At 41.8% G+C, this 21,984-nt stretch overlaps 2 non-coding genes across 2 annotated transcripts; both read right to left on the reverse strand.

Annotated features, from left to right (window-relative positions):
• Window positions 1-8,941: 8,941 nt before the first annotated feature.
• On the reverse strand, window positions 8,942-9,061 carry LOC138140951 (5S ribosomal RNA). Its single transcript, XR_011162858.1, has one exon. It is a non-coding gene; the product is annotated as a 5S ribosomal RNA (ribosomal RNA).
• Window positions 9,062-19,226: 10,165 nt separating this feature from the next.
• Window positions 19,227-19,346, reverse strand: LOC138140952 (5S ribosomal RNA). The gene has a single exon (XR_011162859.1). It is a non-coding gene; the product is annotated as a 5S ribosomal RNA (ribosomal RNA).
• Between the last annotated feature and the right edge of the window lie 2,638 nt (window positions 19,347-21,984).

Below are 21,984 nucleotides of genomic sequence, written 5' to 3' on the forward strand. Positions count from 1 at the left end.
ATGGTGATCGAGGAAAGAGGACGATGCCATCACGCGGGCAACGATTCCGAGGCCTGCAATTTCTTCGACGGCGGACGCGGTGCGCGTTCAGTCTTCCGTCCGCAGTGGCGACTATTTTATAAAGACTTAGAAAATTTTTTTGTTCAATTCTCGTTCACGAGGTGCTCGAAGTGTACGTGTGTGAGCAAGTGTTTTTTCAATAATTATTATTAACTTTTAACGTTTTAACGTGAAAGATGGCCGACGTCGAAAATCAAACAGCATCATCGGTCACCACCGGTTCCGCTGCCACCCCTCAATCCCACGCGAAGAAAGAGAAAAAAGCGAAAATCCCAGGGCGAAACCGTCCCATCCTCCGACATCCGAGATGGTAAACAACGCCATCAAGGGACTCAAGGAACGCGGAGGATCGTCTCTTCAGGCCATCAAGAAGTTCGTCGCCGCAAATTACAAAGTCGACGCCGAAAAGGTCGCCCCTTTCATCAAGAAATATCTGAAAGGCGCCGTGGCGTCGGGATCTCTGGTTCAGACGAAAGGTAAGGGCGCGTCGGGTTCGTTCAAGCTCGCCTCGTCCACCTCCGGTGGTGCCAAAGTCGCCTCCGCCTCCGACAAGAGGAAACCCGCTTCGTCCGCCGCATCCAAGACGAAAAAATCATCCGCCAAACGTACCGCCGTCGCGACGACTTCCGACAAGGCTTCCTCGAAGACAGCCAAAAAACAAGCCTCCCCCAAAGCGAAGAAGACTGCTGCCGAAAAGAAGAGCGCCGTCGCTGCCTCCGCCGCCGCAGCGAAAGCCAAGAAATCGGCCGCCTCCTCGGCAGAAAAGAAAACTAGAGCCGCCCCGAAACCCCGATCGCCTTCCAAAGCGAAGAAATCTAACAAGGCTGGTCCGACTAAAAACCCAAAGCACCCAAACCCAAGACAGCCAAAGCCATTCCTGTCAAGGTGAAAAAGGCCGCTTCGCCGAAGAGGAAAAAGTGAGAAACGTGGATGGATACTCGACTCATGTTCGTTCGGCTGTGCCTCGTTCCGACGTCATCATCGTACTACCGGCAACGGGGCACGCACAAATGGCCCTTTTCAGGGCCACACGATAATCTACGACGAAAAAAAGAAATAAAACTATCCTTACGGCGAAACCAAATAAAATAGATAGCATCAGCTGGCAGGTAGGTGATGACAGGATGCAATAAAATTTTACGAACGACCGCAACCCAACCCGAATCGAGAGGACCGACCGATTATTGACATTTTTATTTTATTCATTTCCGGTTGAAGGGCGATATATTTTTTTTTTGCCTGTAAAGTTTGAGGTTCTGAAAAGAACCGATTTTTTTGTTATAAAATTCGTGTTTCGTGTTGTTCTTCCGAAACACGATGTGGAAAAATTTAAGCGCGTTCACCCCGAATACGTCTGGCAAGTTGGATGTCCTTTGGCATGATGGTTACACGTTTGGCGTGGATGGCGCACAAATTCGTGTCCTCGAACAGACCGACCAAGTAAGCTTCGCTCGCTTCCTGGAGGGCCATCACGGCGGAGCTTTGGAAGCGCAAATCGGTTTTGAAATCCTGAGCGATCTCCCTCACCAAACGTTGAAAGGGAAGCTTGCGGATGAGCAACTCGGTACTTTTCTGGTAACGACGGATCTCACGCAGAGCCACGGTACCAGGTCTGTAACGGTGGGGCTTCTTGACGCCGCCAGTGGCGGGAGCGCTTTTCCTGGCCGCTTTGGTAGCCAGTTGTTTCCTGGGGGCTTTTCCTCCGGTGGACTTGCGTGCGGTCTGCTTGGTCCTGGCCATTTCGAATGAAACGAATGAAAAACAAAACTGACAATTATTAAAATCGACTCTGACGATCGTTAGACGTGCACGCGTCGAAAGGTAAACGGGTACTAAAAATTCCGCCATATTAAATTGTACTTTTATACGTGAACAAAGTCAACGGCTGACTTCGTCGATTGGTCGATGGTGAACCGTTGAATCTATATAAGGCTCCGTTAGTTGAAATTTTGCGGTAGTTGACTTCCTAGGGACGAGGTGTGCAGGTATTTTGTGTCAGTTGAAATAATCTGAAAAGATGACCGGTCGCGGTAAAGGAGGCAAAGGATTGGGAAAAGGAGGAGCGAAGCGTCATCGCAAAGTCCTGCGTGACAACATCCAGGGCATCACGAAACCCGCTATCAGAAGATTGGCTCGTCGTGGCGGCGTGAAACGTATTTCCGGTTTGATCTACGAAGAAACTCGCGGAGTCCTGAAAGTGTTCTTGGAAAATGTCATCCGAGATGCCGTCACCTACACGGAACACGCCAAACGTAAAACCGTGACAGCGATGGACGTCGTCTACGCTTTGAAACGTCAAGGACGCACCCTCTACGGTTTCGGAGGTTAATTTCCTGGCGCTCTTCACCGTTCGAGAAAACCAGAATAAAATACGAAATACAAAATCGGTTCTTTTCAGAACCACAAAATAAAAATAAGAGGAAAAAAAAGAAACATGATGTTCTTTCGAGAAACAACGGACAATTATTACTAACTGACTACCTGATAAATGTACCAAGATCGTAAACACCCCTTGCTTTCCTTTTGGCATTGCAGTCGTAAATGATAATAATACAAAAAGAAAAGATGCATCGGTCATTTTACGAAAAAAAAAAGCTATAGTGGCCCTGAGAAGGGCCGATATTTTGAGTTTTCGCCACGGAGATGGATCGATCGTTCGTTTAAGGTTTCTTCTCGGTTTTTTTGGGTAAAAGTACGGCCTGAATGTTGGGTAAGACACCGCCTTGGGCGATCGTAACTCCGGACAGGAGTTTGTTCAATTCCTCGTCGTTTCTGATGGCCAGCTGCAGATGACGCGGTATAATACGTGTCTTCTTGTTGTCACGGGCAGCGTTTCCTGCCAATTCTAGAACTTCGGCGGCTAAGTACTCCATGACGGCGGCCAAATAGACGGGAGCTCCTGCACCGACGCGTTCCGCGTAATTTCCTTTTCTGAGAAGACGATGTATCCTACCCACCGGAAACTGGAGACCGGCACGGCTCGAACGGGATTTCGCTTTTCCCTTCACTTTACCTCCTTTACCGCGACCTGACATTTTAAGTTCGTTCGTTAGACACCACGAGAAGTAATAAAACTGACGGACGGGACTCGTCGATTGTAAAAGCTGGTAGCTGTGCTTCGAATTTATAGCCTCCGTGATAGGAGAATAGGACGTGACGATTGGTGGGAGCCCGTTTTCAGGTGGGGTTCTGGTGAACACACTACCTATCAGAAAGGTGGTGGTGCAAAGTTAACGCACGCACACGAGTCAGAGCAGTTCGCGAGTTTGTTGAATCGAATTGAATTGAAAAATGCCGCCGAAGACAAGTGGTAAGGCAGCCAAGAAGGCCGGGAAAGCTCAGAAGAACATTTCCAAGAGCGACAAAAAAAAGAAGCGCAGGAGGAAGGAGAGCTATGCCATCTACATCTACAAGGTGTTGAAACAAGTCCATCCCGACACCGGTATCTCTAGTAAGGCTATGAGCATAATGAACAGTTTCGTGAACGACATCTTCGAACGTATCGCCGCTGAAGCTTCCCGTCCTGGCACACTACAACAAACGTTCGACGATCACCAGCAGAGAAATTCAAACTGCCGTGCGTCTGTTGTTGCCCGGTGAGTTGGCCAAGCACGCCGTCTCCGAAGGTACCAAAGCCGTCACCAAGTACACCAGTTCGAAATAGATGTTTTTCGTTTTCGACACATTTATAAACGGTTCTTTTCAGAACCACAAAAACTCTCGAACAAAAAAGAAAAAGACGTGAAACAGCGATTTTTAATTAACTTTTATTATGTCATTATTATTATTATTAGGTTTCATGCATTATCGGTATTTTGCACCCATGCCTATCCAACTTGTAGTTATGTGGTTATTGTATTCGAAATAATTTAGTTGATTGAGGTTATGTTATGAATAAATTTCTATTTTGCCAGAATACAACTCTTCGGAAGAAGAAATCAAATAAACAATCGTACATCTGCTGAACAACCTAGTTGATGGTTGATGGATTTGCATTACCCAGCATATAGCCTAAATGTTCATCTTTAGTGAAATTAAAATTACTTAGCTTTTTTAAGAAAGAAAAAATTAGAACGAATTCTCATCGAAAAAACCGCGATTCCTACAAATGATACAGATGGTTTTGTAGTCGCGTATGTTATTGAATACAATGAGCCGACATTTTTCCGACTCTTTGTTTCATCGAAAACGTTGTTGACATTAGCAAGGAACGTTAAGGATTCCCTGAAACAGACAATTTCACTGTTTTGGAATAGCAGTATGTGCAAATGAGAGGACAGAAGACTTTGAAAAAAGGAGTGAACAAAACTGTACTTTAGTACAGAATGTTATGTTTATTTTAATTTCAATTGTTCCTGTTTTAATGAGATTTTTTATGTTCCTAAATCATTTTCTATTTTTTTTTTCATTAGAGAAGAGTTATTGTCGAGTTATTATCTCTACCTAGCATAAAAATTAAAATACTTTGCAACATTACGTTATTATACATTGCATATCTGACATAAAATACTTGCAAAAATTACTTAGCTAATTAATATTACGCATGACAACTCACATTATTTACTTTGCAAAACATTATAGAATACATAACAGATAATTGTGACCCTGTGTATTGTTCATTGGAATTAAAATAAAAAAAACGTGATTTCGTCAATCGCCGTTATTTGCGACTTCAGGCAACTGTCGCTAAGAGCTATTTTTGTTTCTCCGTTCAATTTCCCGATAAAATCGTCGACTTAGTTATTAACTAAGTTCTTCAGTTAGGTGGTATCAACAATACCACAATAGCCATGTTGCCGGAGTTTTTTGATAAAAGACTTGCTAGTTGGAATACAGAAAATATTTACCAAACACCTATTCACGATAATAAACCGGGGCACTATTGTGGGTTTTCGGTTGGTTTTATATTATATTAGGTACTCACCCTTCGTAACGTGTCTCCACGAAAAAACGTCACTTTCACACTAACCACCTTTCGTTTTAACTCTCGCGACGATAACTGAAATGTTGACGCGCGCCGGACAGATTCACGGACATACAACCACCCACCCACCCCGCGCCCCGGTTTCCGTCTGGACTGGTTCTGTCGTCCGAGTGAGTGCCAAAAATTAGCGTTCGTCTATTAAATGATTGTCGGATGATGATTATTGACGGACACTTTTATCGCACCCGATCACACTTTAGTTACTACCTACGTTTAGTATCGACGACGCATCGTTTCGATTATTGAAATTCGAATTGAATTTTTTTTTTTTCTAGTTTTCGACGTAGATTCGCGTGACACAAATATTATGAGCCTTTTTGGATCGATTTCGTGTGCATCACGCCATTTCTACGGGCGAACGTGAATGTGTGATGTTGACGTGATGGAAGCAACGTTTAGGCAATCCGCATTACGTATTACTATCAATTATATTTTAAACGAATGAAAACTTCAATTCAGAAGTGTGATAATCCCGATCCATTCAAGTTTTGTTAATTTTAGATTAAAAATGCGTGAGTATTGTACTATTGCTAACGATGCCAAAACATCGCATATTCAATGTAAAAAGAACAAGAGCAACGGGCCATTAAGTTAATTTAAAAATAACTCGTACCGGATAAGTCGAATACGTATCCAGGGAAAATTTATTAATTTTAAAATTGACCGGCGGAAACAGGTTCTCGCCTCCCACCACTTTTGTGTAGCGGCCGCCAAATCAATTTTGTTTTTATATAATTGATTCAAAAAATTGAAATTCACGCATAGTTATCTGTGCCTGAAGTGGGTCATTTTCATTGCATTGTTAGTAAGATCGAAACCATAGAAACCATACAAAACGCATACGACTATTTCTGTTTTTCATTTCACGCACTGTTTTTTATTAGTTACCTAGCAACATGGTCACTGCATTGAAACTTCAGAGTTCCTTCAAAAATTTGAATTTTTAATTTCAATTTTTTGAATCAATGATTTAATATAAAAATAACTATTGTGGAAAACAGCAAAAAATAAAATAATACCACTAATTGGCGGCTGGTCAGGATAGACCTAACGTTCGAAATTTAGAAAAATATTTTTTTTATTTTAATACTGTTACTTTTCTAATGAAGTGCGAAATAAGTTGTGCCCCATAGCTATCTTTTTTATTTTTCACTACGACAATTACAAAGTGTTGATATTCACAACTTTTCGTGAGCACTTCGATAGAAATGAACAAGAACGCAGGAAAATTCCACACCGAATATTAATATTCTGTCTTGGCCCATGTTTACTTTTATCTACCGCAAAACAAAATGTTCGGATTTGTCAGGGGTATTCTGATTTAAAAAAAGAAGAACATTTGACGAATATTTTAAGTCTCAAACGTTTGGAAAATAATGCAACAACAATTCATAGACTACAAAAAAGCCTATGATTCAGTACCACATTCATGGTTAATTAAAATTCTTAAAATTTATAAAATTAATATTAAATTAAATCACCTTCTTTATATGGATGACATAAAACTTAACAATAACTGAAAATCAATCAATATGTCGTGGTCATTACGAAAATTTAGAATATATAACTAAAGAAGGAGAAATCATTAAAAATTTAAATAAAGGAGAATTTTATAAATATTTAGGTATTAATCAATCAAATCAAATTAAATCTATTCTTTTGGTGTTATAAAATGGTCCAAAACTAATTTAAAGAATATAAATATTCAAACTAGAGTTCTCTTTACAAAATTTTGTAAACATCACCCCAAATCTGCTGTTGAAAGATTTAATTTACCACGCGAAAATGGTGGTAGGGGTTTTTCAAATCTAGAAATTCTACAACACAATCAAATTGCTTCACTAAAAAATTATTTTCTCAATAGAGCTCGTGATATGACACTATAGCAAATATAAAACAAAAGTCTTTACATGGGAGATATTTTAAAGAGCTGAGGGTTTTATATTTGCAATACAAGATCTTGCACCGTTTTGGCTCACAGCGAATATAAAAAACGTCATGATATATTCGCAAAAATTATACACATGAATTTAGCAGTTAAATTCAATTTATTAAAGGATACACAACCACATTACATTTATAAACCAGAAAGTTGTTTAGAAAATGACAATTACAAATTATATTTTGATCGCACAGTTTTAACTGACATTCACATTCAGCATAACAGACCAGACATTATTATTTTAAATAAACAACAAAAGCAAGCATATCTTTTAGATATAGCTGTTCCAAATTCACACAATATAACACAGACATATAATACAAAAATTAATAAATATATTATTATAATTTCAGCAACAGGAATAGTACCGCAATCTCTTTTTAAAAATTTAAAAATTTTGGACTTAGAGAACACATAAAACACAAAAAAGTCAAAATGTGGAGGCGAGACGCCGGTAATTATGTTGATAAGCACTGCACTACTGCCGCCGGGTGGAGGTGGGATACGAAAAGAAGATGCTCTCACTGCTCTCACTCACAATAAGTTCGGAAAAACCGAATTTTATTATCGTATTTAATTGACGTCACAGTTACTTTGGCGAAACAGGAGCTCGCTTTTCGAAGGCATGATGAAAAAGACAGACGAATCAATTTGATATATAAAACCTAACAGGAACGGCTGGTCCATGAGGTCATTTGGGTAATGACCCCCTAAAAAATAAAGGTTTTACCCAACACCAGCCGCGACTGCAATGTACACAAGACTATGACTGCTACATATTATGTTATTTCAACCAAATCAGAAGTACAATAATTTTGAAAAGTAAGTGCAATGTATACTTCTAAATCTATCTAAATTTATTAATATGTAATTTTTTTCAAAACTATCGATCTTTCTTTGAAACATTTCAATTCACAATTCACTGTTGGAAGCGCTGTACTTTTTAGTATAAATACGTATACGAAAAATTAAAATAATAGTTGAATTAACACATCGTTAAATGTTACGAGGAACATAGTTTTTTGGATTACACAGCAAAATCTTGGAATTTCAGTCCGATATTACTCCATTGAGTCTTTGGACTCACAAATAAATACCTCGAAAAGCCGACAAACATCTGTCTAGAACTTTTCTAGTAACCAGAGGGTATCGTAAACGACCGTGTTTAGACCTCTTTCGTGAAAGTGACCGACCGCCGGCGCCGCTCGATTTCGTCATAAATCTCAGCCGTACCCCCCACGATAATTGACAAGTCTGTCATACAGCCCTACCATTTAAAACCTTTATTCTCTTCGTTTTAAAAATAGTTTCGCATGGTTTTTCTCTCTTCTCGTTTTACAATGGTCCAGTGACTAATAAATGAGTGTTGTGTTATGAGTTTGTTCGAGCTCAAAAAAACGTGGTTCGAAATTGTTTAACGTTTAACGAATGGTAAGTTATTCTAGTTTTTATGTTGGTCTTAACGTGTTAGGGGCCAAGAATACAACATTGTCTGTCCATTATAACATAGAACTGATATGTTGAATTCAGATCTCTAATTATTTAAAAACCAAAAAAATAAAGCAGCAGTCAAAGTGGCATGTACGCGTAACCTAATATATATTTTTTTTACATTAAAAGATCGCCGTCTTCCTCGTCGCACTTACGACATTTGCATATGTTATCTTTGTTAAACTCACGGAAGGAATATAATGAACCGGTCACCCGTCCAAGTGCTGACCGCTGCCCGCGTGGCTTACCTTCGGTGATCGAACGACAACCTTTACCGTTTGACGAGTTTTTATTCTGCAATTGTTTACAATTAATCGACAAAAAAAATTGTTTTCTTAATTATCTAGTACTTAAAGCTATGAATCTACATTATACGGGTCTGTGCATGTTTCCGAATACCTGCACGAAAAACAAATCGGTTCGGTGGTTGCTATGGATTTCAAAAAAAAACAAAAAGTGTTGGGGGGCAACGGCACGCGGTGTTCCCAAGCGGTCACCCATCCAAGTACTGACCGCGCCCGACGTTGCTTAACTTCGGTGATCGGACGAGAACCGGTGCTTTTCAACGTGGTATGGCCGTTGCCGTGGTGTTTAGGTGTGATCGTTGGTGTAAAATATATTGCTTTTAACATTCCGATGCACGAATATGAACATCAAAACGCGATGCGTTTCGTTTCCGTATGCACTTACCCTCTGACGACCGACGTCGGACCGAACTAACGGGAAATCCCACAACAACCACCACGTCACGCTCTAACGACAAGAGAGACTACTAGACGGACTGGCGATCTCCCGCGTCGCACATTTTTCGACCGCCGGCGGCGGTGGAAAATCCAGAATTTCACCCCACCTACCGCGCTGCTTGCTCCGACGACGACGAGATTCCCACATTTGGATCGACCGAAATATGTAAGTAATATCAGGAAGTTCCGATTTTCGAGAGGAGACCTGTGTTTCTATTTACCTATCTATAATAATTATCGTTATAATCATCATATCATTATTATTATTATTAACATTATTATTTATTACCATTATTATTATTATTATTATTATTTATCGTCCCTCGGATTCGGCGATCTTCGAAAATCCAAGTTGGACCGTTAGACATTCGAACGCGGTGTGCGTGGCTGACGAGTTGTTATTTTTGGCGTTTTTTCTTCGATCTTCACCCCGACTTCGGACGACGCAGGTCGGACACGAAATTACGAAGAGAGAAAGACGGAAGAAAGGAAGAAAACCTGAAGATCCGTCGAAGAAAATATCGGAAAACTCGTAGGTGCGGCATCGGTCGGACGATGAAGACCGTCTCCTTTCGGATGATCCTCTCGACGGACTTTCGGCCGTCCCGAAGGGTCCGGACGGCAACGGGACCCGTCGTCGACTCGTCCCGTTTCAACTTCCGCCGAAAACGATCGACCTGAACGTCGGAGAGGCGGTTCGCGGCATCCTGTTGTCGGAATTGCCTCGGTTCGAACACCAGGTCCTTTCTGTGCTTCGACCGTTTCGGAAGCGTTTGGCGACGCGAAGATGTCGTAAAATCGAGAAGGTGGCGCGGTATTCCGGGAAGAGATGGACCAATATTTCGGCGAACGAAATATGGATTCCCGGAATCGACGCGTCTACCCCGCACCGCCGACGTAAACCGTCGGTCCCGAATCGAAACCGTGACGACCCGGATTTAGGGCTGGTGGTTGGAGGGGCGTGTACCTGATTCGAAACCCACCGACGTTCCGAGACGAACTTCGCTATCTCCAGGGAAACTTCGGAAACCGAGTTCGGCCAGCTTGATCACACGGTGGCGATGGTGATCGAGGAAAGAGGACGATGCCATCACGCGGGCAACGATTCCGAGGCCTGCAATTTCTTCGACGGCGGACGCGGTGCGCGTTCAGTCTTCCGTCCGCAGTGGCGACTATTTTATAAAGACTTAGAAAATTTTTTTGTTCAATTCTCGTTCACGAGGTGCTCGAAGTGTACGTGTGTGAGCAAGTGTTTTTTCAATAATTATTATTAACTTTTAACGTTTTAACGTGAAAGATGGCCGACGTCGAAAATCAAACAGCATCATCGGTCACCACCGGTTCCGCTGCCACCCCTCAATCCCACGCGAAGAAAGAGAAAAAAGCGAAAAATCCCAGGGCGAAACCGTCCCATCCTCCGACATCCGAGATGGTAAACAACGCCATCAAGGGACTCAAGGAACGCGGAGGATCGTCTCTTCAGGCCATCAAGAAGTTCGTCGCCGCAAATTACAAAGTCGACGCCGAAAAGGTCGCCCCTTTCATCAAGAAATATCTGAAAGGCGCCGTGGCGTCGGGATCTCTGGTTCAGACGAAAGGTAAGGGCGCGTCGGGTTCGTTCAAGCTCGCCTCGTCCACCTCCGGTGGTGCCAAAGTCGCCTCCGCCTCCGACAAGAGGAAACCCGCTTCGTCCGCCGCATCCAAGACGAAAAAATCATCCGCCAAACGTACCGCCGTCGCGACGACTTCCGACAAGGCTTCCTCGAAGACAGCCAAAAAACAAGCCTCCCCCAAAGCGAAGAAGACTGCTGCCGAAAAGAAGAGCGCCGTCGCTGCCTCCGCCGCCGCAGCGAAAGCCAAGAAATCGGCCGCCTCCTCGGCAGAAAAGAAAACTAGAGCCGCCCCGAAACCCCGATCGCCTTCCAAAGCGAAGAAATCTAACAAGGCTGGTCCGACTAAAAAACCCAAAGCACCCAAACCCAAGACAGCCAAAGCCATTCCTGTCAAGGTGAAAAAGGCCGCTTCGCCGAAGAGGAAAAAGTGAGAAACGTGGATGGATACTCGACTCATGTTCGTTCGGCTGTGCCTCGTTCCGACGTCATCATCGTACTACCGGCAACGGGGCACGCACAAATGGCCCTTTTCAGGGCCACACGATAATCTACGACGAAAAAAAGAAATAAAACTATCCTTACGGCGAAACCAAATAAAATAGATAGCATCAGCTGGCAGGTAGGTGATGACAGGATGCAATAAAATTTTACGAACGACCGCAACCCAACCCGAATCGAGAGGACCGACCGATTATTGACATTTTTATTTTATTCATTTCCGGTTGAAGGGCGATATATTTTTTTTTTTGCCTGTAAAGTTTGAGGTTCTGAAAAGAACCGATTTTTTTGTTATAAAATTCGTGTTTCGTGTTGTTCTTCCGAAACACGATGTGGAAAAATTTAAGCGCGTTCACCCCGAATACGTCTGGCAAGTTGGATGTCCTTTGGCATGATGGTTACACGTTTGGCGTGGATGGCGCACAAATTCGTGTCCTCGAACAGACCGACCAAGTAAGCTTCGCTCGCTTCCTGGAGGGCCATCACGGCGGAGCTTTGGAAGCGCAAATCGGTTTTGAAATCCTGAGCGATCTCCCTCACCAAACGTTGAAAGGGAAGCTTGCGGATGAGCAACTCGGTACTTTTCTGGTAACGACGGATCTCACGCAGAGCCACGGTACCAGGTCTGTAACGGTGGGGCTTCTTGACGCCGCCAGTGGCGGGAGCGCTTTTCCTGGCCGCTTTGGTAGCCAGTTGTTTCCTGGGGGCTTTTCCTCCGGTGGACTTGCGTGTGGTCTGCTTGGTCCTGGCCATTTCGAATGAAACGAATGAAAAACAAAACTGACAATTATTAAAATCGACTCTGACGATCGTTAGACGTGCACGCGTCGAAAGGTAAACGGGTACTAAAAATTCCGCCATATTAAATTGTACTTTTATACGTGAACAAAGTCAACGGCTGACTTCGTCGATTGGTCGATGGTGAACCGTTGAATCTATATAAGGCTCCGTTAGTTGAAATTTTGCGGTAGTTGACTTCCTAGGGACGAGGTGTGCAGGTATTTTGTGTCAGTTGAAATAATCTGAAAAGATGACCGGTCGCGGTAAAGGAGGCAAAGGATTGGGAAAAGGAGGAGCGAAGCGTCATCGCAAAGTCCTGCGTGACAACATCCAGGGCATCACGAAACCCGCTATCAGAAGATTGGCTCGTCGTGGCGGCGTGAAACGTATTTCCGGTTTGATCTACGAAGAAACTCGCGGAGTCCTGAAAGTGTTCTTGGAAAATGTCATCCGAGATGCCGTCACCTACACGGAACACGCCAAACGTAAAACCGTGACAGCGATGGACGTCGTCTACGCTTTGAAACGTCAAGGACGCACCCTCTACGGTTTCGGAGGTTAATTTCCTGGCGCTCTTCACCGTTCGAGAAAACCAGAATAAAATACGAAATACAAAATCGGTTCTTTTCAGAACCACAAAATAAAAATAAGAGGAAAAAAAAGAAACATGATGTTCTTTCGAGAAACAACGGACAATTATTACTAACTGACTACCTGATAAATGTACCAAGATCGTAAACACCCCTTGCTTTCCTTTTGGCATTGCAGTCGTAAATGATAATAATACAAAAAGAAAAGATGCATCGGTCATTTTACGAAAAAAAAAAGCTATAGTGGCCCTGAGAAGGGCCGATATTTTGAGTTTTCGCCACGGAGATGGATCGATCGTTCGTTTAAGGTTTCTTCTCGGTTTTTTTGGGTAAAAGTACGGCCTGAATGTTGGGTAAGACACCGCCTTGGGCGATCGTAACTCCGGACAGGAGTTTGTTCAATTCCTCGTCGTTTCTGATGGCCAGCTGCAGATGACGCGGTATAATACGTGTCTTCTTGTTGTCACGGGCAGCGTTTCCTGCCAATTCTAGAACTTCGGCGGCTAAGTACTCCATGACGGCGGCCAAATAGACGGGAGCTCCTGCACCGACGCGTTCCGCGTAATTTCCTTTTCTGAGAAGACGATGTATCCTACCCACCGGAAACTGGAGACCGGCACGGCTCGAACGGGATTTCGCTTTTCCCTTCACTTTACCTCCTTTACCGCGACCTGACATTTTAAGTTCGTTCGTTAGACACCACGAGAAGTAATAAAACTGACGGACGGGACTCGTCGATTGTAAAAGCTGGTAGCTGTGCTTCGAATTTATAGCCTCCGTGATAGGAGAATAGGACGTGACGATTGGTGGGAGCCCGTTTTCAGGTGGGGTTCTGGTGAACACACTACCTATCAGAAAGGTGGTGGTGCAAAGTTAACGCACGCACACGAGTCAGAGCAGTTCGCGAGTTTGTTGAATCGAATTGAATTGAAAAATGCCGCCGAAGACAAGTGGTAAGGCAGCCAAGAAGGCCGGGAAAGCTCAGAAGAACATTTCCAAGAGCGACAAAAAAAAGAAGCGCAGGAGGAAGGAGAGCTATGCCATCTACATCTACAAGGTGTTGAAACAAGTCCATCCCGACACCGGTATCTCTAGTAAGGCTATGAGCATAATGAACAGTTTCGTGAACGACATCTTCGAACGTATCGCCGCTGAAGCTTCCCGTCTGGCACACTACAACAAACGTTCGACGATCACCAGCAGAGAAATTCAAACTGCCGTGCGTCTGTTGTTGCCCGGTGAGTTGGCCAAGCACGCCGTCTCCGAAGGTACCAAAGCCGTCACCAAGTACACCAGTTCGAAATAGATGTTTTTCGTTTTCGACACATTTATAAACGGTTCTTTTCAGAACCACAAAAACTCTCGAACAAAAAAGAAAAAGACGTGAAACAGCGATTTTTAATTAACTTTTATTATGTCATTATTATTATTATTAGGTTTCATGCATTATCGGTATTTTGCACCCATGCCTATCCAACTTGTAGTTATGTGGTTATTGTATTCGAAATAATTTAGTTGATTGAGGTTATGTTATGAATAAATTTCTATTTTGCCAGAATACAACTCTTCGGAAGAAGAAATCAAATAAACAATCGTACATCTGCTGAACAACCTAGTTGATGGTTGATGGATTTGCATTACCCAGCATATAGCCTAAATGTTCATCTTTAGTGAAATTAAAATTACTTAGCTTTTTTAAGAAAGAAAAAATTAGAACGAATTCTCATCGAAAAAACCGCGATTCCTACAAATGATACAGATGGTTTTGTAGTCGCGTATGTTATTGAATACAATGAGCCGACATTTTTCCGACTCTTTGTTTCATCGAAAACGTTGTTGACATTAGCAAGGAACGTTAAGGATTCCCTGAAACAGACAATTTCACTGTTTTGGAATAGCAGTATGTGCAAATGAGAGGACAGAAGACTTTGAAAAAAGGAGTGAACAAAACTGTACTTTAGTACAGAATGTTATGTTTATTTTAATTTCAATTGTTCCTGTTTTAATGAGATTTTTTATGTTCCTAAATCATTTTCTATTTTTTTTTTCATTAGAGAAGAGTTATTGTCGAGTTATTATCTCTACCTAGCATAAAAATTAAAATACTTTGCAACATTACGTTATTATACATTGCATATCTGACATAAAATACTTGCAAAAATTACTTAGCTAATTAATATTACGCATGACAACTCACATTATTTACTTTGCAAAACATTATAGAATACATAACAGATAATTGTGACCCTGTGTATTGTTCATTGGAATTAAAATAAAAAAAACGTGATTTCGTCAATCGCCGTTATTTGCGACTTCAGGCAACTGTCGCTAAGAGCTATTTTTGTTTCTCCGTTCAATTTCCCGATAAAATCGTCGACTTAGTTATTAACTAAGTTCTTCAGTTAGGTGGTATCAACAATACCACAATAGCCATGTTGCCGGAGTTTTTTGATAAAAGACTTGCTAGTTGGAATACAGAAAATATTTACCAAACACCTATTCACGATAATAAACCGGGGCACTATTGTGGGTTTTCGGTTGGTTTTATATTATATTAGGTACTCACCCTTCGTAACGTGTCTCCACGAAAAAACGTCACTTTCACACTAACCACCTTTCGTTTTAACTCTCGCGACGATAACTGAAATGTTGACGCGCGCCGGACAGATTCACGGACATACAACCACCCACCCACCCCGCGCCCCGGTTTCCGTCTGGACTGGTTCTGTCGTCCGAGTGAGTGCCAAAAATTAGCGTTCGTCTATTAAATGATTGTCGGATGATGATTATTGACGGACACTTTTATCGCACCCGATCACACTTTAGTTACTACCTACGTTTAGTATCGACGACGCATCGTTTCGATTATTGAAATTCGAATTGAATTTTTTTTTTTTCTAGTTTTCGACGTAGATTCGCGTGACACAAATATTATGAGCCTTTTTGGATCGATTTCGTGTGCATCACGCCATTTCTACGGGCGAACGTGAATGTGTGATGTTGACGTGATGGAAGCAACGTTTAGGCAATCCGCATTACGTATTACTATCAATTATATTTTAAACGAATGAAAACTTCAATTCAGAAGTGTGATAATCCCGATCCATTCAAGTTTTGTTAATTTTAGATTAAAAATGCGTGAGTATTGTACTATTGCTAACGATGCCAAAACATCGCATATTCAATGTAAAAAGAACAAGAGCAACGGGCCATTAAGTTAATTTAAAAATAACTCGTACCGGATAAGTCGAATACGTATCCAGGGAAAATTTATTAATTTTAAAATTGACCGGCGGAAACAGGTTCTCGCCTCCCACCACTTTTGTGTAGCGGCCGCCAAATCAATTTTGTTTTTATATAATTGATTCAAAAAATTGAAATTCACGCATAGTTATCTGTGCCTGAAGTGGGTCATTTTCATTGCATTGTTAGTAAGATCGAAACCATAGAAACCATACAAAACGCATACGACTATTTCTGTTTTTCATTTCACGCACTGTTTTTTATTAGTTACCTAGCAACATGGTCACTGCATTGAAACTTCAGAGTTCCTTCAAAAATTTGAATTTTTAATTTCAATTTTTTGAATCAATGATTTAATATAAAAATAACTATTGTGGAAAACAGCAAAAAATAAAATAATACCACTAATTGGCGGCTGGTCAGGATAGACCTAACGTTCGAAATTTAGAAAAATATTTTTTTTATTTTAATACTGTTACTTTTCTAATGAAGTGCGAAATAAGTTGTGCCCCATAGCTATCTTTTTTATTTTTCACTACGACAATTACAAAGTGTTGATATTCACAACTTTTCGTGAGCACTTCGATAGAAATGAACAAGAACGCAGGAAAATTCCACACCGAATATTAATATTCTGTCTTGGCCCATGTTTACTTTTATCTACCGCAAAACAAAATGTTCGGATTTGTCAGGGGTATTCTGATTTAAAAAAAGAAGAACATTTGACGAATATTTTAAGTCTCAAACGTTTGGAAAATAATGCAACAACAATTCATAGACTACAAAAAAGCCTATGATTCAGTACCACATTCATGGTTAATTAAAATTCTTAAAATTTATAAAATTAATATTAAATTAAATCACCTTCTTTATATGGATGACATAAAACTTAACAATAACTGAAAATCAATCAATATGTCGTGGTCATTACGAAAATTTAGAATATATAACTAAAGAAGGAGAAATCATTAAAAATTTAAATAAAGGAGAATTTTATAAATATTTAGGTATTAATCAATCAAATCAAATTAAATCTATTCTTTTGGTGTTATAAAATGGTCCAAAACTAATTTAAAGAATATAAATATTCAAACTAGAGTTCTCTTTACAAAATTTTGTAAACATCACCCCAAATCTGCTGTTGAAAGATTTAATTTACCACGCGAAAATGGTGGTAGGGGTTTTTCAAATCTAGAAATTCTACAACACAATCAAATTGCTTCACTAAAAAATTATTTTCTCAATAGAGCTCGTGATATGACACTATAGCAAATATAAAACAAAAGTCTTTACATGGGAGATATTTTAAAGAGCTGAGGGTTTTATATTTGCAATACAAGATCTTGCACCGTTTTGGCTCACAGCGAATATAAAAAACGTCATGATATATTCGCAAAAATTATACACATGAATTTAGCAGTTAAATTCAATTTATTAAAGGATACACAACCACATTACATTTATAAACCAGAAAGTTGTTTAGAAAATGACAATTACAAATTATATTTTGATCGCACAGTTTTAACTGACATTCACATTCAGCATAACAGACCAGACATTATTATTTTAAATAAACAACAAAAGCAAGCATATCTTTTAGATATAGCTGTTCCAAATTCACACAATATAACACAGACATATAATACAAAAATTAATAAATATATTATTATAATTTCAGCAACAGGAATAGTACCGCAATCTCTTTTTAAAAATTTAAAAATTTTGGACTTAGAGAACACATAAAACACAAAAAAGTCAAAATGTGGAGGCGAGACGCCGGTAATTATGTTGATAAGCACTGCACTACTGCCGCCGGGTGGAGGTGGGATACGAAAAGAAGATGCTCTCACTGCTCTCACTCACAATAAGTTCGGAAAAACCGAATTTTATTATCGTATTTAATTGACGTCACAGTTACTTTGGCGAAACAGGAGCTCGCTTTTCGAAGGCATGATGAAAAAGACAGACGAATCAATTTGATATATAAAACCTAACAGGAACGGCTGGTCCATGAGGTCATTTGGGTAATGACCCCCTAAAAAATAAAGGTTTTACCCAACACCAGCCGCGACTGCAATGTACACAAGACTATGACTGCTACATATTATGTTATTTCAACCAAATCAGAAGTACAATAATTTTGAAAAGTAAGTGCAATGTATACTTCTAAATCTATCTAAATTTATTAATATGTAATTTTTTTCAAAACTATCGATCTTTCTTTGAAACATTTTCAATTCACAATTCACTGTTGGAAGCGCTGTACTTTTTAGTATAAATACGTATACGAAAAATTAAAATAATAGTTGAATTAACACATCGTTAAATGTTACGAGGAACATAGTTTTTTGGATTACACAGCAAAATCTTGGAATTTCAGTCCGATATTACTCCATTGAGTCTTTGGACTCACAAATAAATACCTCGAAAAGCCGACAAACATCTGTCTAGAACTTTTCTAGTAACCAGAGGGTATCGTAAACGACCCGTGTTTAGACCTCTTTCGTGAAAGTGACCGACCGCCGGCGCCGCTCGATTTCGTCATAAATCTCAGCCGTACCCCCCACGATAATTGACAAGTCTGTCATACAGCCCTACCATTTAAAACCTTTATTCTCTTCGTTTTAAAAATAGTTTCGCATGGTTTTTCTCTCTTCTCGTTTTACAATGGTCCAGTGACTAATAAATGAGTGTTGTGTTATGAGTTTGTTCGAGCTCAAAAAAACGTGGTTCGAAATTGTTTAACGTTTAACGAATGGTAAGTTATTCTAGTTTTTATGTTGGTCTTAACGTGTTAGGGGCCAAGAATACAACATTGTCTGTCCATTATAACATAGAACTGATATGTTGAATTCAGATCTCTAATTATTTAAAAACCAAAAAAATAAAGCAGCAGTCAAAGTGGCATGTACGCGTAACCTAATATATATTTTTTTTACATTAAAAGATCGCCGTCTTCCTCGTCGCACTTACGACATTTGCATATGTTATCTTTGTTAAACTCACGGAAGGAATATAATGAACCGGTCACCCGTCCAAGTGCTGACCGCTGCCCGCGTGGCTTACCTTCGGTGATCGAACGACAACCTTTACCGTTTGACGAGTTTTTATTCTGCAATTGTTTACAATTAATCGACAAAAAAAATTGTTTTCTTAATTATCTAGTACTTAAAGCTATGAATCTACATTATACGGGTCTGTGCATGTTTCCGAATACCTGCACGAAAAACAAATCGGTTCGGTGGTTGCTATGGATTTCAAAAAAAAACAAAAAGTGTTGGGGGGCAACGGCACGCGGTGTTCCCAAGCGGTCACCCATCCAAGTACTGACCGCGCCCGACGTTGCTTAACTTCGGTGATCGGACGAGAACCGGTGCTTTTCAACGTGGTATGGCCGTTGCCGTGGTGTTTAGGTGTGATCGTTGGTGTAAAATATATTGCTTTTAACATTCCGATGCACGAATATGAACATCAAAACGCGATGCGTTTCGTTTCCGTATGCACTTACCCTCTGACGACCGACGTCGGACCGAACTAACGGGAAATCCCACAACAACCACCACGTCACGCTCTAACGACAAGAGAGACTACTAGACGGACTGGCGATCTCCCGCGTCGCACATTTTTCGACCGCCGGCGGCGGTGGAAAATCCAGAATTTCACCCCACCTACCGCGCTGCTTGCTCCGACGACGACGAGATTCCCACATTTGGATCGACCGAAATATGTAAGTAATATCAGGAAGTTCCGATTTTCGAGAGGAGACCTGTGTTTCTATTTACCTATCTATAATAATTATCGTTATAATCATCATATCATTATTATTATTATTAACATTATTATTTATTACCATTATTATTATTATTATTATTATTTATCGTCCCTCGGATTCGGCGATCTTCGAAAATCCAAGTTGGACCGTTAGACATTCGAACGCGGTGTGCGTGGCTGACGAGTTGTTATTTTTGGCGTTTTTTCTTCGATCTTCACCCCGACTTCGGACGACGCAGGTCGGACACGAAATTACGAAGAGAGAAAGACGGAAGAAAGGAAGAAAACCTGAAGATCCGTCGAAGAAAATATCGGAAAACTCGTAGGTGCGGCATCGGTCGGACGATGAAGACCGTCTCCTTTCGGATGATCCTCTCGACGGACTTTCGGCCGTCCCGAAGGGTCCGGACGGCAACGGGACCCGTCGTCGACTCGTCCCGTTTCAACTTCCGCCGAAAACGATCGACCTGAACGTCGGAGAGGCGGTTCGCGGCATCCTGTTGTCGGAATTGCCTCGGTTCGAACACCAGGTCCTTTCTGTGCTTCGACCGTTTCGGAAGCGTTTGGCGACGCGAAGATGTCGTAAAATCGAGAAGGTGGCGCGGTATTCCGGGAAGAGATGGACCAATATTTCGGCGAACGAAATATGGATTCCCGGAATCGACGCGTCTACCCCGCACCGCCGACGTAAAAACCGTCGGTCCCGAATCGAAACCGTGACGACCCGGATTTAGGGCTGGTGGTTGGAGGGGCGTGTACCTGATTCGAAACCCACCGACGTTCCGAGACGAACTTCGCTATCTCCAGGGAAACTTCGGAAACCGAGTTCGGCCAGCTTGATCACACGGTGGCGATGGTGATCGAGGAAAGAGGACGATGCCATCACGCGGGCAACGATTCCGAGGCCTGCAATTTCTTCGACGGCGGACGCGGTGCGCGTTCAGTCTTCCGTCCGCAGTGGCGACTATTTTATAAAGACTTAGAAAATTTTTTTGTTCAATTCTCGTTCACGAGGTGCTCGAAGTGTACGTGTGTGAGCAAGTGTTTTTTTCAATAATTATTATTAACTTTTAACGTTTTAACGTGAAAGATGGCCGACGTCGAAAATCAAACAGCATCATCGGTCACCACCGGTTCCGCTGCCACCCCTCAATCCCACGCGAAGAAAGAGAAAAAAGCGAAAAATCCCAGGGCGAAACCGTCCCATCCTCCGACATCCGAGATGGTAAACAACGCCATCAAGGGACTCAAGGAACGCGGAGGATCGTCTCTTCAGGCCATCAAGAAGTTCGTCGCCGCAAATTACAAAGTCGACGCCGAAAAGGTCGCCCCTTTCATCAAGAAATATCTGAAAGGCGCCGTGGCGTCGGGATCTCTGGTTCAGACGAAAGGTAAGGGCGCGTCGGGTTCGTTCAAGCTCGCCTCGTCCACCTCCGGTGGTGCCAAAGTCGCCTCCGCCTCCGACAAGAGGAAACCCGCTTCGTCCGCCGCATCCAAGACGAAAAAATCATCCGCCAAACGTACCGCCGTCGCGACGACTTCCGACAAGGCTTCCTCGAAGACAGCCAAAAAACAAGCCTCCCCCAAAGCGAAGAAGACTGCTGCCGAAAAGAAGAGCGCCGTCGCTGCCTCCGCCGCCGCAGCGAAAGCCAAGAAATCGGCCGCCTCCTCGGCAGAAAAGAAAACTAGAGCCGCCCCGAAACCCCGATCGCCTTCCAAAGCGAAGAAATCTAACAAGGCTGGTCCGACTAAAAAACCCAAAGCACCCAAACCCAAGACAGCCAAAGCCATTCCTGTCAAGGTGAAAAAGGCCGCTTCGCCGAAGAGGAAAAAGTGAGAAACGTGGATGGATACTCGACTCATGTTCGTTCGGCTGTGCCTCGTTCCGACGTCATCATCGTACTACCGGCAACGGGGCACGCACAAATGGCCCTTTTCAGGGCCACACGATAATCTACGACGAAAAAAAGAAATAAAACTATCCTTACGGCGAAACCAAATAAAATAGATAGCATCAGCTGGCAGGTAGGTGATGACAGGATGCAATAAAATTTTACGAACGACCGCAACCCAACCCGAATCGAGAGGACCGACCGATTATTGACATTTTTATTTTATTCATTTCCGGTTGAAGGGCGATATATTTTTTTTTTTGCCTGTAAAGTTTGAGGTTCTGAAAAGAACCGATTTTTTTGTTATAAAATTCGTGTTTCGTGTTGTTCTTCCGAAACACGATGTGGAAAAATTTAAGCGCGTTCACCCCGAATAC

Source organism: Tenebrio molitor, unplaced genomic scaffold, assembly GCF_963966145.1.
Source record: "Tenebrio molitor unplaced genomic scaffold, icTenMoli1.1 SCAFFOLD_633, whole genome shotgun sequence".
Lineage (NCBI taxonomy): Eukaryota > Metazoa > Arthropoda > Insecta > Coleoptera > Tenebrionidae > Tenebrio > Tenebrio molitor.